The following is a 16,869-nucleotide window of genomic DNA, read 5'->3' on the forward strand; positions in this document are numbered from 1 at the left end:
TCCACCACTGATGCCCTCGGTGAATGGCGAATAGACCGGCCTTTTATATGCCACTGATCAGTGCAAGGGATACAAACTGCTAGTCGATACTGGAGCTCAGTTCAGTATCTCCCCACCATCCTCTTACGAATGGGAATCTCAAGTGCCTCAAGCTGACTCGTGTGCCACCAGTAGCACTATGATTAGCACTTATGGTACAAAGTAGATACACTGATATTAGGCGACACACCTTATCACTGGACTTTCACACTAGCAGCCGTAAGACTGTCCATTTTGGGAATGGACTTCCTGGGGGCCTGTAACTTGTTGGTGGACGTGAAAGGGTGTTGTTTGGACCATGCCACCACATTCCACCATATGCCCACTTTCTTCATCATTGGCTGGTAACACATTTTGGCTTGGCCTCGCGGACAAAGATTTATGGAGGGGTAAATGTCCACGTCAGCTGCAGGCTCGTTTGTGGCTGACAAGTCCGATGCGGGACAGGAAGACACGATTGCAGTGGTTGAAAGGTAAAATTGGTTGGTTGGGGTTGGGTTTTTCCTCCTTTGTCTTTTGTCAGTGAGGTGGGCTCTGTGGTCTTCTTCAAAGTAGGTTGCTGCCCGCCAAACTGTGAGGCTCCAAGATGAACGGTTTGAGGCGAGATCAGCCCACTGGCAGTGGTCAATGTGGCAGGCACCAAGGGATTTCTTTAGGCAGTCCTTGTACGTCTTCTTTGGTTCACCTCTGACTCGGTGGCCAGTGGAGAGCTCGCCATATAACACAATGGTAACATTGCTACCTGTGCAAACACTGACCACTGATGATTTTGCAAACTTATTGGCAGAGTTTCCTGAACTACTTACACCAGATTTCAATTTAGTCTTTCCACATCATGGAGTTCAGCACTACATAACCACCTCTGGCCATCACCCACATTTGTAGACACGCAGACTTCCCCCTGACTGGCTAAAGAGGAATTCAAAACTATGGAAGAACTAGGCATCATCCAAAGGTCCGATAGTCCTTGGGCATCGGCACTCCATATGGTGCCCTAAGCCTCTGTGGAGATTACCAACGCCCCAAAGGCACAACTGTGCCAGATAGGTATTCAATACCACAGATTCAAGATTTTGCCACCACCCTCTATGACAAAAGTATCTTCTCGAAGGTAGACTTAATAAAAGGTTGCCACTAAATCCCTGACCATCTGGAGGACATCCCTAAAATGGCCATTATTACTCCATTTGATCTATTTGAGTTTCTGAGGATACTTTTTGGCCTTAAGAATGCGACTCAGACATTCCAACGTTTAATGGACACTGTCACGAGAGATTTGCCTTTCCTTTTTCGTCTACCTCGATGACATCTTAGTGGCTAGTGAGTCAGCACAAGAGCATAGACAACATCTGTGACAATTGTTCCAGAAGCTTTGGGATTTCGGCCTTTCAATCAATCTTGCGAAATGTGCATTTGGCAAACACACAATTGACATTTTGCGATATAGAATTTCAAATCCAGACAGAGTATCAGCCATTCAGGCCTTCCCAAAGCCGACTACAGTTAAAGGGTAATGGTTAACTTTTATAACAGGTTCATCCCAGCAGCTGCCAGGATTATGAAGACCTTGTTCCACATCCTCACCGGTAAACCTAAAAAACTGCTCTGGACTACAAAGACCACAGGAGCATTTGACAAGGAAAAGGAGGCACTTTCAAAGGTAACCATGTTGACCCACCCCCATATCCATGGCCCGCTTGCACTCACATCAGATTCAACGGACACTGCCGTGGGGGTGGTCCTAGAACAGAAAATCAGCGGTCACTGGCAATCCCTGGTGTTTTTCAGCCGCTACCTATGCCTGCCTACAGGGTGTTCAACCAGGAGTTGTTAGTGCTTTATCTAGCCAACAGACATTTCAGATATTTTCTCGACAGCAGGTATTTTACTGCATTTAAGCCTGTAATGTTTGCCCTTGCCAAGATTAAGGATCCCTGGTCAGTGTCAATAGAGGCATCTAGCCTATATTTCTGAATTTACCTCTGATGAGCAGCATTTGTCCAGTAAAGACAATGTTGTAGCTGATGCCTTGTCCAGGACAGAGGTCAATGTGGTTACAGGAGGGATGGATTCTGAGTTCTTACAATAGCCCAACAAGAAGATCAGGAGGTACAAGTTTCCTGTACAGCTATTAAAGACCTGCACTTAACTGACGTTCCATTGGGCCCTGACCAGGTGAACATACTTTGTGATACTTAACTGGCCACCCATGACCAATCATCCTATTCTCTTGGCAGAGGAAACTTTTCTACCACATTCACGGCCTGTCTGCACAACCATCAATCTTATGTCCTCAAAATATATCAAAATGTCTTAAGGAAACAGGCCACTCACTGAGCATGAACATGCCACTCCTGCCAGGCAGTTAAGGTCCAATGGCAAACCCAAAAACTGCTTCAACTATTTTACCTATGACTCAAAGGCTTTAGTAGGTAGACATAGACATTGTGGGTGTACTGCCCATGACCAGAGATCAACAGTATATACTAACAATGGTTGACCATTTTACCCACTGGCCAGAAGCTACACCAGTGATGAACATTATGGCTGCAACATGTGCTTGAACTTTTCTCTCGACCAGGTTGCTCGATTCGGAGTACCAGTCCATCTAACCTTTGACAGGGGAACTCAGTTTACTTCAACCTTGTGGACAAACCTGGTGAGACTTTGGGGTATGCAATTACACCATACTACAGAGTACCATCTGCTGTGAGCTAGTGGAACATTTCCACCAGCATCTGAAACAAGCCTTGCAGGCAAGATTTAATGGGCTTCAGTAGGCGATGGTTTACCATGGGTGCTGTTGGGTATTAGAATGACACCTAAGGATGATCTGGAGACCTCTTCAGCAGAATTAGTTTACAGTGCTCCACTCCTAGTACTGGCAGATATCACTCCTTCCCCAACTTAACTGGCCACCCAGTTAAGTTACAGAAGAATTACAAGAACTAAGAAACAAGATGTTTCCCTGGCTTCGGTTCCAGAAACTCAACATGGATCACTGCCTACACAAATTCCTGCTGCTCTTGACTACTTCTTATGTCTTTGTTCAACATCCATCCCACGCTACCCTCCTCCAGTGACCTTACCTTATCAAGTGCTGCAGCACAATGGATTTACAGTGCTTTTGGACATTGGTGGTCAACCAGAACTTTTTACACAAGGCAGACTGAAGCCTGCACACATGGACATTGCTGAACCTGTGCCTTTCCCACCTCCCAAACACTGGAGATGCTCTTCTAAAATACCCAAAGTTGTGAATTTGCAGCCATGCAATGATTCTGGTGGTGGGGTGGGGGGGGGGGTGATGTGGCAGATCAAATGGCTGCACATTTGGACAGGCAGAACCATGGCTCTGAGCGGTGTTCGGGTGTGCCGTTGGACCTTAACTACCTGAGTGCTCTGAACAGAATGGAGTGGGTTCCCCTTCTTTGCCAGGAGAAGCCCACATTTGCAGACCCATGTGGGTTGATGAAGTACATTGCTTCCCTGCTAACATATTGCTAGAGAGACAATGACTGCAGCACGCTAAACTTACTCCCCTTTCTGAGGTGTGGTGACATCACATTATGATGTGTGCTGACATCATTCCCTTTATGAGGTGTGCAATTATTTAAAATAAAAAATAGTTGGTAGTTGACTCTTCTCTAGTAAGCTGTGTTTCTTGAGCTCTGCAGTTAGTACCATTAAAGGGGACAAATATTTTTCTTATACTGCAAGTATTAAGAAAAAGGCCAGAAAACTGACTTGGCTAACCAACTGAAACAATTAGATCAAAGTATGCTCTGGCTCCAGACCTTGCTTTGCATAAACATCATGTTGAAAGTAAAAATAAATATGATCACCTTCTAATGTATCCAATTGAAAGGTAAAAGTCAATTTTATATTAATGGAGATAAAACAGATAAACTATTGGCTAATCAATTAAAAGCTTTAGTAACCAAAGGACAAATTAAAGAAATTCGTAAAGCTAATGGTGATATGAGAACTGATCATTTAGAAATAAATGAAAAGGAATTTTATTTTGAACTTTATATGATAATATTATAATGAATAATTTTTAGATGAATTAAATATTCCTGTATTTCTGCTGCAAATCAAAAGCAGTTGGATCAACCTATTTCATATGAGGAAATTGCCAAGGCTGTATGTTCATTACATTTTGGGAAGTCATCAGGTCCTGATGGATTTTATGGAGAATTTTATAAGGCTTTTTCCTCATTACTTACACCTCACCTATGCTCTGTTTTTTTTTCTGATTCTTAAGTTGGGCAAGCTGCCACAGTCTTTTTATGAAACTTCCATCTCAATTATTCTTAAAATTAATAAAAATTCATTCAACCACTGTTCATGCAGGACAATTTCTTTATTCAAGGTTAATAGTAAAATTTTAACCAAAGTTTTTGCTGATAGACCTGAAAATATTTGTCACTTATTATATCTGATGATCAGACTCCATTTATTAAAGATTGGTATTCCCATTTCAATATATGTCATATATTAAATATTAATACTCTCCTTCTAAAGAGATCCCAGAATGTGTGATATCTTTGGATGTGGAGAAGGTTTTTGACTGGGTAGAATGGAATTATTTATTTAAGACTTTAGAAAAAAATAATTTTGGAGCTGACTTTATTCAATAGATTAAATTACTATATCTATCCCCCTCTGCTTGTATTCTTACTAATTTTCAGAATTCTAAACTATTAAAACTCAGTTTGGAACCAGACAAGGATATCCTTTTTGACCTGGCTCTAGATCCCAGCTATCGCTTTTTGAGAATCTAATGATATTACTGGCATTTTAAGGAAGGGCACATCCCACAAAGTTTCACTCTATGCTGATAATTTATTGGTTTTTATTTCTAGTCTTGAGACATTATTGCTTTCCATGCTTTCTTTCCTTTCTCATTTTAGTCAATTTTCAGTTTATAAGTTGAATATACATAAAAATAAACTCTTTTCTTTGAATAATTTGGCACCAATTAATATTAATTTTATTTTTAAAATTGTAAGAAATCAATGTACTTACTTTTGGCATAACAATTGCTAAGAATTATTAAAACTTAAAGAAAGTTATCTCAATGTAATAAAATACCACTCTCATATATCTGGCTGCCCCTTTCTTTATCATCAGTTGATCAAATTGACTCTATTAAAATTAATATTTTACCTTTTATCAGACTCTCCCTGTTTTTATTCCTGTCTTTTTTTTATTCCCTTGACTCAATCTTATATTTTATATAACAAACACCCATAAAGTCCATCTTCAAAGATTTTAAAAGAATGGCAGTTTAGCCTTATTCATACTTTGAGGATAAACATACTTTGAGGATCTGGATACCATTTTGGTGTACTTAGATTTTTTCTTTCTAGTCCTATTTTTTCTAATTAATTATTTTTAAAGAATGGCTGTTTAGCCTTACCAAACTTTACATTCAATTACTGGGCAGTCAACATGTGAAATCTTATATTTTGGTCATGTTATACTCTTCTTTTTTCTTCTTTGGCTTGGCTTCATGGATGATGATTTATAGAGGGGTAATGTCCACGTCAGCTGCAGGCTCATTTGTGGCTGACAAATCTGCTGCGGGACAGGCAGACACGGTTGCAGCGGATGCAAGGGAAAATTGGTTGGTTGGGGTTGGATGTTGGGTTTTTCCTCCTTTGTCTTTTGTCAGTGAGGTGGGCTCTGTGGTCTTCTTCAAGGGAGGTTGCTGCCCGCCGAACTGTGAGGCGCCAAGATGCACAGTTTGAGGCGATATCAGCCCACTGGCGATGGTCAATGTGGCAGGCACCAAGAGATTTCTTTAGGCTAATTGTCAGTTAAATATAACTTACCAAATACTTTTATTTTTGTTATTTACAAATTAGAGATTTGAGATTACATATATTTCCTAAGAGTTTAATAGATGTAATTTTTTATTTGTAACCTTTTTACAATGGTTCAATATCTAACATTTATGACATGTTGGGAATAAGAGAGGCTTCTTTAGATAATTTTTTTTAAACCTGGGAACTGGACCTCCAGTTTTAAATCTCTGAAGAAACTTGGAATTATTTTTTTAATTGGTTAATGCCTCATCTTTATGTGTTCACCACTCCCTCCTACAATTTAAGGTATCCATAGGGGCCCAATATCCAAAGTCAAACTATTGAAGATGTATCTCCTCATTGTTATAGATGCAGCAATGGAGTTTCTTCACTAATTCATATGTTTTAGACATGTCCAAGCCTTAAAATTTACTTAAAATGTAAAGTTTCTCAAGACTTGGACATGTCTAAAACATGTGAATTAGTGAAGAAACTCCATTGCTGCATCTATAACAATGAGGAGATACATCCTCATATAATTGGAATTTCAATAACAATATTGAAAAAAAGGGACAGCCAAAGGCCTGGCTCTCCATTACCAGGAAGCAGACTGGTGTCCTGCAGGAACAAAGAGAAGTCACCATTGGGCAGCTTGGTAATCTGCAGGAACTGAGACATGTCATGCTTAAAGTCATCCTTTATCCTGAGTCCAATGGGACAAATGGTTGCCCAATGAAAATGGACTGCTGCTCTGATAGAACTCATTCTCAGATGAATTTCACCTGGAGCAGGCCACAGAATGTTAGATTTTGAGGTGGAAATGATGGGAGTGGTGTCTGAATCATTGCTAGGTGATGGGAGGTGAATAGGATGATGTAAATTTCCCCTCATGGTAGAATCTGGAGAAGCCTTTCTATCCACTGGCTTTCTGTGGAACTGCCAGCCACATCTAAGTGCATTTCCATATAGTCGTGTCTGCCCATGATCACAACCATTGTCAGGTTGCTGCACCATCAATAACTTCAAAGACTAGAAGTTGAAGAGAAACTAATAGGCTTTTATTTACAACAGAATGGATACCTGTCTTTGGTGATTGACTGTCCTGGACTGAGGAGGGGGCTTTATTCAAGGGTCAGTGGGAGGAGCCTCAGGCACAGTCAGCAAGGGGCAGATCCTAGCACATCCAAATATATATACAGTGGTTTACCACATCAGGCCAAATGTATTCATTTTCCTCCTCTATTGCTTTAAACCCAACCGAACGAACTTCAAAGTTGACAGTCTTAGGTAACCACACATCCACCTGGTTCCGGTTTCCAGCTCATCTTTAGCTACTCCAGTTCCTATTTCTCTCTCCACCTTCACCACCCACACCCCTCCCCCCCCACATCCATCCCAATGACCTCTGCTTTTACTTGTCTCTCCATTTTTCCCATCTTTTGTCAAAAACCTTGTCACCTCTGCTCTTCCCTTGCTTCTTCCCCTCTTTTATCCGCCCCCCCCCCCCTTTCTGTACAATAACTCCCTCTCTGACTTTAGTCTCATGGCGTGTTTGGCATAGTGGTTAACACTGTGAGAGATGAGTAAAACTGATATAAAAATATGAAGATGAGGAAACTAGTATAGATATATGTGTAATGAATAAAGCCAGTATGAATAGAATAAGAATAGATATTAGAATGTAGGAAGTAAAGTTAGTCTGAATAAGATAAAGGTCTTCTAGCCTTTTAGACAGAATCAGCAAGTTCACCAGTATGAATAAGATAAGGATACATAATAGATAATAGAATGAAGGAAGTAAAGTTAGTCTGAATAAGAGAAGGATCTTCTAGCCTTAGACAGAATTAGCAAGTTCTGCATGTAAGAAGTTAGTCAGCCTTGAGAGTCAGGAAGTTGTGAATAAGGACAATGACATGATGGGACACCGACAGGATACCCCCTGGTCCTCCAAGTTCACAGAAACAGCACGTAGGCAGGCAGGATTGCCTAATGCCAAACCTATCCAGGAGGCAGAAGAATGTAAGGGGGAGAGTATTGCTATACTGAAATAAACTGTATAAAAGTTGGGTGAGCCCCAGTGTATGTGTGTATTCCCAGGGTAAGGGTAAGCACCCAACATTGCATTGTTGTATAATAAATGTTCTTTTTTCTCAATTTTTGTCTCGAGCAATTTCTGTGAAGGTACCTCTGTTTCAAACAAATGGGGTCTCGTCCAGGAACCCACTCCCTCCACTGACAGAGTGCCCGATGATGGGGGTAGGTGCACCCCAGTTGATTAAGCTGGACTCACGGATGAAGGGTGACTGGTGAGTGAATGAAGTGAATGATATCCGAGAAGAGGCATTGAGAACAAACAACGAGAGTACGTTAAGGAAGTGCGCTAGAACTAGCTACTGCATCTCGGTAAGAGAAATTTTACTTACCTGTTAGTATGGGAGGTGTGAGTAGTAAAGAAGAGAGTCCTAAGGAAGGATGGGAAGATCAGATAACCAAGCAAAATCCATTAGGATTAATGTTATCTGATTGAGGTGCGGGGAGAACCCGTGGGAAAGACAAACTGACCAAGGTCAGGTATTGCTGTCTGGAATGGGTTAAAAGTCCAATTAAAGGGAGTTCAGTATATTGGCCAAAGCTCGGATCCGAGGATGACTGGATGTGTCAGGCTTTGAACATCTGGCTCTATCAAAACCAAAGAGATAATCTTGAGAGCAGGGAATATGCAGCCTGCTGGCTCAGGGGATCATTTGATCAATTGGTTTTGAATGAAAAGGAATGTACGGACAAGAAAGATAAGGAACATTTTGTCCCTGAAACTCAAGGATGGGATGTGTTACATTCTCTTCCTCCACCTTATGCTCCTCCTATGCCGGCTCCTATCTTTCCCCTCTCTCCTATGCTCTACCCTTCTTCACTTTCCCCTCCTCCCCCACAGCTAAAGAAAGGAGAAGAAAGTAGGGGTGGTGACAAAGTACTAGATTACCACCTCAAATGACAAGAGAGGGAGGAGACTTTGATTCAAAACAGTGTGAGACCCTCCGGGAGGGAAGGGAAGAACCCTTTGATTCATTTCCCAGAGAGCAGGAATCTAGACATTATAAAGGAAAGGGTAAGACAGAAATTAACTGGATGAGACCTTTACGGGAAGTTCCCATGGGAGGGGAAGTCTTGGTTTTGTAAATGTGCCCCTGACTAGTATGGAATTTTAAGAGAGAATGCCCAATAAACAGAAAGGAAAGGCTAAGATTTTGATGCAGGCAGTCAAGGAAGACTTGGAGGGACAGCAAGGAAAGGGTAGGGGCTGTATGCCAGCTCCTGGACATTGGGAGGAGCTCCAGGAGTGGGAGAGTAGAGACCAGAGCAGGGGCAAGGGTCGAGGGGAATTCCTGGGATGACGACTATTCCCGGGACCTCGTGGTAATCCCGGTAGGAATTGGGAAACAGGAGCATTAGTTTGTTACCATTGTAAAAAGGAGGGACATTTTAAGAGAGAATGCCCAATGCAAGCCAGGGAGACGCGATCTTACGCACTGATGTGTTGGAATATAGGGGTTAATTAATCGTGGGGAGTATGTGGAGTGTGTGCTTATGTACTGTTCAGTTTGTGTGCATGGATCCAGTACTATGTGGCAGTTTAATGTTTACCTCATGGTGAAGGGAAAGAGTAATGTAAGTAAGGGGCAGCCACAGTATGTAGCAAAGTTGGCTGATTACAGTAGGTTTAGAATCATCTGCTCCCAAAATACAAAAGAGAGGATATGTATGAAACAATTTAGTAGAAATGTTAAAGGCAAAAGTAGGTGTTGATTAGCACAAACAAAAAGAATCCTGACAGAGACTGTCAGAAGCAAAGAGAATGGAATCAGTAAGAAGCTAAGACAGAAGGAGGTCTTTAGTAGAACAAAGAATATGGCCAGATGAGAACAAAGAAATAATTAGTATTTCTGGGGTATGAATTGATTTCTGATCAAAACAACAGGATATTCTGACTTTGAGGCTTAAAAAAAGATGGGAGCCCTACACCCCAGATAACTGCAGAGAACAAAATTACTTGTGATAAATCTTATGCAAGAAATCTAGCAAAGAAAGCCAACTTTTGTTCTGTATGATAAGGTTGAACTATATAAACTGTAGCGACTAGACCGTAGAGGTCAGTCTTGGGGAATAGCTCACTGTGCAGATGACCTATGAACTAACGACTGAACTAGAGCTCTGTTAAGCTTTATTCTTATGCTGTGTAATAAACTGATTCTCCTATCACTTCATTTAACGAACACGCTGGAGGGGCAAAAGGTTTGAGAGGGCCGTGGTTTTCAAGGAATATTGGAAACTTGGTTTGAAGAAAAAGGGAGGCATACATTAGATATAAGAAGCATGGAGTTAAGGGGATGTTTGAAAGATACATTGAATGTAAGAGGAATCTTTAGAGAGGAATTAGGACAGCTAAAAGAAGGTATGAGGAAACTATGGCAAGCAGGGTGAAAACTAATCCAAAAGAGTTCCACAAATATGTTAATGGTAAGATGAAAGCTAGAGACAAAATTGGTCCCTTAGAAAATCAGAGCAGAAAACTGTGTGTGGAGCCTAGAGAAATGGGGGAGATATTGAACAGTTTATTTTCTTCTGTATTCACTAAGGAGAAGAATATTGGGAGATGTGAGATAAAAAAAAAAAGCAAATTGGGTAAATATGGGGAATATAGAGATTACAAAAGATGTAGTTTTAGGGCTTTTGAAGAATATAAAGGTGGATAAGTCTGCGGGACCAGACGGGATCTTCCCCAGGACATTGAGAGAAATGAAGGAGGAAATAGCAGAGGCTCTGGCGGTAATTTTCCAAATGTCATTAGATATGGGGATAGTGCCAGAGGATTGGCGTATTGCACATGTGGTTCCGTTATTTAAAAAGGAATCAAGGAGGAAGCCTGGCAACTATAGGCCTGTAAGTTTGACGTCTGTGGTAGGTAAATTAATGGAGAAAATTCTTAGAGTTAGTACTTATAAACATCTGGATAGACAGGGTCTGATCAGGAGCACTCAACATGGTTTTGTGGGAGAAAGGTCTTGTTTGACCAATCTGATTGAATTTTTTGAAGAGGTGACTAGGAATGTGGATGAGGGTAGCACAGTGGATGCTGTCTATATGGACTTCAGTAAGGCCTTCGATAAAGTACCACATGGAAGGTTAGTTAAGAAGGTGCAGTCTTTAGGTATAAATTTTGAGATAGTCAAATGGATTGAACATTGGCTGAAAGGGAGAGGCCAGAGAGTGGTAGTGGATAATTGTCTGTCAGGTTGGAGGCCGGTGACCAGTGGTGTGCCTCAAGGATCAGTATTGGGCCCATTGTTGTTCGTTATATACATTAATGATCTAGATGATGGGGTGGTAAATTGGATTAGTAAATATGCAGACGATACTAAGATAGGTGGAATAGTGGATAATGAAGAAGGTTTTCAAGGATTGCAGAGGGATTTGGGCTGCTTAGAAAAGTGGGCTGAAAAATGGCAGATGGAATTTAACGCTGATAAGTGTTAGGTGCTTCATTTTGGTAAGAAGAATCAGAACAGTACATACGTGGTAAATGGTAGAGCATTGATGAATACAGAAGAGCAGAAAGATCTAGGAGTAACGGTACATCGTTCCCTGAAGGTAGAAACTCACGTGAATAGGGTGGTGAAGAAGGCTTTTAGTATGCTGGCCTTTATCAATCATTGCATGGAATATAGGAGTTGGGAGGTGATGTTGAGATTGTATAAGACGTTGGTGCGGCCTAATTTGGAGTTCTGTGTGCAGTTCTGGTCGCCTAATTATAGGAAGGATATAAACAGAGTGGAGAGAGTGCAGAGAAGGTTTACCAGAATGTTACCTGGGTTTAAGCATAGGGAGAGATTGGACAGATTAGGTCTTTATTCTTTGGAGCGTAGAAGGTTGAGAGGGGATTTGATAGAAGTATTTAAGATTATGAAAGGAATAGACATAGTGGATGTGGATAGACTATTTCCATTAAGAGGAGGAAAGATTAAAACAAGAGGACATGAGTTAAGAATTAAGGGGCAGAGGTTTAGAGGTAACATGAGGGGGAACTTCTTTACTCAGAGAGTGGTAGTCTTGTGGAATGAGCTTCCGGGAGAAATTGTGGCGGTGGCATCAATTGTATTATTTAAGAAAAGGTTGGACAGGTATATAGATGAGAAGAAGATGGAGGGTTATGGGCATTGTGCAGGGAGGTGGGACTAGAGGGGGGTGTTTGGTTCGGTGCAGACTAGAAGGGCCTAATGGCTTGTTTCCATGCTGTAAATTGTTATGTTATGTTATAGATTAAATTAAGGGCAGGGTAAAGCCAGAGTCCGACAGATGGAAGCAGATTATGAATGGGGGGGGGGTCACGGTTCTCAGTCAATACACACCATGGGGCTGCACGGAGAACCACTGGTAAATTTAAGCATAGGACCCCACAGTGACAAGATGACATTTTTAGTAGATTCTGGGGCAGCCTGGTCTAGTATTTTACAACCACCTGAGGGTGTTAAGATAGAGGGGACAGTGATGATTTTGGGAGTAGGAGGAAGAGAATTTACAGTCCCTGTATTAAGAGACATAAGAATACAAATGGGAGAAAAGGTAATAGCAGAGGATATTTTACTAGTTCCCCAAGCTGGAGTTTGTTTGTTAGGATGAGATTTACAGGACAAATTGGCTATCAGCACCAGACCACAGGAATCAAGTATCAGGGTTCAATTGTATGTATTAAACGAGGAAGATCGAGAACTAATAAATCCTGAAGAATGGGCAGAAAGAGGCAATAGAGAAGTGTTAGATATTCCTCCCCTGCAAGTTACTTTAAAAGATTCTGAACAAGTAATTAGGCAAAAACAGTATCCAATTCCTATAGCTGGCCGAAAGGGGCTGCAGCCAGTAATTGACCAGTTTGTTGAAAGATGGTATACTCGAACGTTAAATGTCACCTTTTAATACCCCAATTTTACCTGTCCAAAAACCATACGGTACCTATCGATTAGTGCAGGACTTGATGGAGCTGAATAAAATTATTCTCACCCGTCACCCGGTTGTACCTAATCCCTATAAAATAATGGGTAAAATCGATCCCCAGAGTAAATGGTTTAGTGTGATTGACCTCAAAGATGCTTTCTGGACCTGTCCGTTAGCAACAGAGAGCAGATACATGTTTGCCTTTGAATGGGAAAATCCTTTTACTGGATGCAAGAATCAATATTGGTGGACGGTCCTTCCCCAGGGCTTTACAGAATCACCAGATTTATTCGGTCAGGTCTTAGAGCCAATACTAGATGAGGCTCCTCGGAGAGAGAATTGTCAGTTGATACGATTTGTTGATGATTTGTTAATTACGGGAAAAACGTATGAATTAGCTAAACAGTATACTGTTGAACTTTTGAATTTTCTGGAGAATAAGGGTTTCAGGGTGGGTGAATCCAAATTACAATTTGTTCAATCAGAAGTTAAATACTTAGGTCATCTGGTAAGTCAGGGAACTAGGAAAATAAGTCTAGAGAGGATATGTGGTATTCTACAGATCCTCCCTCCCAAGAATGCCCAAGAACTTAGGAAATTCCTTGGTTTAGTGGGATACTGTAGAATCTGGATTGAAAATTATTCTAGCCTGGTCAGATTTCTCTATGATAAACTCACAATTCTAGGGGGCGAAGCTGTTGTCTGGACAGAGGAAGAGATTAAAGATTTTTCCTTGGTGAAACAGTGCCTTATTAGTGCCCCAGTGTTGGCTTTGCCCAACCTAAATAAGCCATTTGACCTATATACTAATGCGAAAGGAGGTGTAGCCACCGGAGTACTAACACAAGAGAGGGCAGGCTGTAGATAGCCAGTTGCTTTTATGTCAAAAGTTTTAGACCCTGTTTGTCGTGGTTGGCCAGAGTGTGTGCAAGCCATCGCAGCCACTGCTATTTTAGTTGAGGAAGGACGAAAGATTACGTTTGGTGCCCCGATGATGGTTCACACCCCACACACAGTCCACAATATTCTCTTTCAACGTGCTGGAAGGTGGCTCACAGACTCTAGAATTTTAAAATATGAGGCAATCCTAATGGATAGGGATGATTTGACCCTGATTACGAATAAAGAACACAATCCAGCAGCTTTCTTGGTTTCTCCAAATTTTGACAATACCATAAATGAGTTAGAGCATGTATGTTTAGAGGTAATAGATTTACAGATCAAAGTTAGAGAGTATTTAAGCGTTGAGCCTTTACTGGAGGGTAAAAGGTGATTTATTGATGGCACCCACTATAGTGGGTATTGGGTAGTGGATGGGAAAGAAGGAGTGGTGATTGAAGCCAGTCACCTTCCCGGTCATTGGTCAGCACAATCTTATGAATTGTATACCCTCTGTAGAGCTCTCCAGGGTCTAGAGAACAAGGTGGGCACTATCTACACGGACTCAAAATACACTTTTGGTGTAGTGCACACCTTTGGGGAGATCTGGAAAGAGCGGGGAATGATAACTGGAAAAGGACAAAAGTTGATCCATGAAAATTTAATTGTCCAGTCTCTAGATGCTCTTACATTAACTGAGGAAATAGCTGTAGTTCATGTACAGAACCATCAAAGTGGTGACAGTCCTCAAGCACAGGGGAACAGACAGGCAGATGCAGCTGCCAAACAGGCTGCGCTCACGGAGAAAATAGACATGCAGCTGTTACTGCCCACCCCTGGAGTATCCTATTCATTCTATTAAACCTGGTAATTGGGTATATGTAAAAGCATGGCAAGATCAGCAACTAAAACCTGTCTGGAATGGCCCCTATTGTGTACTTTTGATTACAGACACTGCCATGAGAATGAAAGAAAAGGGATGGAGCCACATCCAACAAATTAAACGAGCTGCTGAACCACAGACTAACGACATTGATAATCTACCCTTCACCTGGCGTGCAGTCCTTCATCCTGAACATTACACTACGCCGGGAAAAAGTGCTGTAATGTTGTTTTTACCATTTACTGTATTGTTTACTTGTTGATTCCCAATTTTTGTGACATCACTAAATTACTCACAATGTATTAAGTCCTCCTGGAATAGGTGCAGCAGAGGTGACAATTATTTACCTTTAGAATGTAGACAGGGCATAGATATAAAGTGTAATCATAGTGGGGTATGGGTTAATATTGGATCCCAACATGGACCAGGGGAACAGAACGGCTCTAGAGGAGTAGATTTGATTTGTATTTTGGCCTCTACAGGTATTAAAAAGAGGAGTTTTAAAGGGATAGCACAAAGGAGATGGTGGGACAAAGACAGACAGAAAGTTAGTCAGGATTGTACCTGTGGCAGAGATAGAGTTAATACATATGCTAATGTTCACAGACAGGCTGCAACTCACAGGCTCAGTGATACTTATGCTAATGTTCGCAGACAAGCTACAACTCACAGGTTAAGTGACAAGAAACACCCCTCCCCAACTTGGTCTCCTGTAAAGCATCCTTTGGGTCACACAGACATTCGGAATGTTAAGAACCACCTCTGTAAGGGGAGTTCCAGCTGTAAACGACGTAAGCTACTGTAGAACATCACAGTGCCTGGCATTTAAATAGTTTAATCAGACTCCAGCCTTGGAGATCATCACCGAACAGACAGTGATAGCCCTGAATTTATGGGCTGAAGAAAAATGATAGATACGAGCCACAGTTCAACAAAACCTCCTGGCTCTCGATTAATCGTTGGCTGCTGAAGGCAGCGTTTGTGAAAGACTGGTTAATGACAATGCTCACAACGGTCAGGCGGTTAAAGACACTTCTTCAGGAGTTTGAAAATCTTCCCATACCCAGGTTCAGACTTGGCATCCTTGGTCCGGTGTGGGATGGACTAGACTTTTTATTTGTAACTGGAGTCTGATAGCCACAGCCCTTATAGCAGCTGAATTCGCTATTCTGGCCATTGTGGTGCTCCCCTGCCTAAAGACTTGTGTGCAGTATTAATTCATCGAACCCCTCATCAGAACACTATAACCCAAAGGATGTATGTTTCCCTAATTCTGTCTGATGATGCTGAGACTGCAGTTCGTTTACTGACCAGCTGGGAAAAAGACCAAGTTTGCAAGTAATACATTCCAGTTGAGAAGTCACGAAGCGTAGATAAAAGAAAAGTGAGGATTGTGAGAGTTGAGTAACACTGATCTAAAAGAAAAGTGAGGATTGTGTGAGATGAGTAAAACTGATATAAAAATATGAAGATGAGGAAACTAGTATAGATATATGTGTAATGAATAAAGCTAGTATGAATAGGATAAGAATAGATATTAGAATGTAGGAAGTAAAGTTAGTCTGAATAAGATAAGGGTCTTCTAGCCTTTTAGACAGAATCAGCAAGTTCACCATTATGAATAAGATAAGGATACATAATAGATAATAGAATGTAGGAAGTAAAGTTAGTCTGAATAAGAGAAGGATCTTCTAGCCTTAGACAGAATTAGCAAGTTTTGCATGTAAGAAGTTAGTCAGCCCTGAGAGTCAGGAAGATGTGAATAAGGACAATGACATGATGGGACACCGACAGGATACCAAGTTCACAGAAACAGCACGTAGGCAGACAGGATTGCCTAATGCCAAACTCATCCATGAGACAGAAAAATGTAATGGGGAGGGTATTCCTATACTGAAATCAACTGTATAAAAGTTGGGTGATCCCCAGTGTGTGTGTGTATTCCCAGGGTAAGGGGAAGCACCAAACTTTGGATTATTGTATAATAAATGTTCTCTGTTCTCAATTTTTGTCTCGAGCAATTTCTGTGAAGGTACTTCTGTTTCTAACAACACAATGCTGTTACAGCGGGAGCCGATCATGACTGGGGTTCAAAGCTCATGCAGTATGTAAGGAGTCTGTATGTTCTCCTTGTGCCTGCATGGTTTTCACTGGGGGCTCCAGATTCCTCCCACCCTTCAAAGCGTACCGGGGTCTGAAGGTTAATTGGATATAACTCAGTGCTCAGGCTCGTGGGCCGAAATGGCATGTTACTGTGCTCTATGTCTA

The 16,869-nt window shown here is 41.4% G+C and overlaps 1 long non-coding RNA gene across 1 annotated transcript in view; it reads left to right on the forward strand.

Annotated features, from left to right (window-relative positions):
• The window catches only part of LOC138750120 (uncharacterized), a 56,018-nt gene extending 39,447 nt beyond the window's left edge, over positions 1-16,571 (forward strand). Inside the window, exons 2-3 of the long non-coding RNA XR_011349077.1 lie at positions 8,020-8,108; positions 14,670-16,571. This is a non-coding gene — a long non-coding RNA (uncharacterized lncRNA). The remainder of the gene's footprint in view (positions 1-8,019; positions 8,109-14,669) is intronic.
• Positions 16,572-16,869: the final 298 nt, after the last annotated feature.

The sequence above is a fragment of the Narcine bancroftii genome, assembly GCF_036971445.1.
Source record: "Narcine bancroftii isolate sNarBan1 chromosome 12 unlocalized genomic scaffold, sNarBan1.hap1 SUPER_12_unloc_1, whole genome shotgun sequence".
NCBI lineage: Eukaryota > Metazoa > Chordata > Chondrichthyes > Torpediniformes > Narcinidae > Narcine > Narcine bancroftii.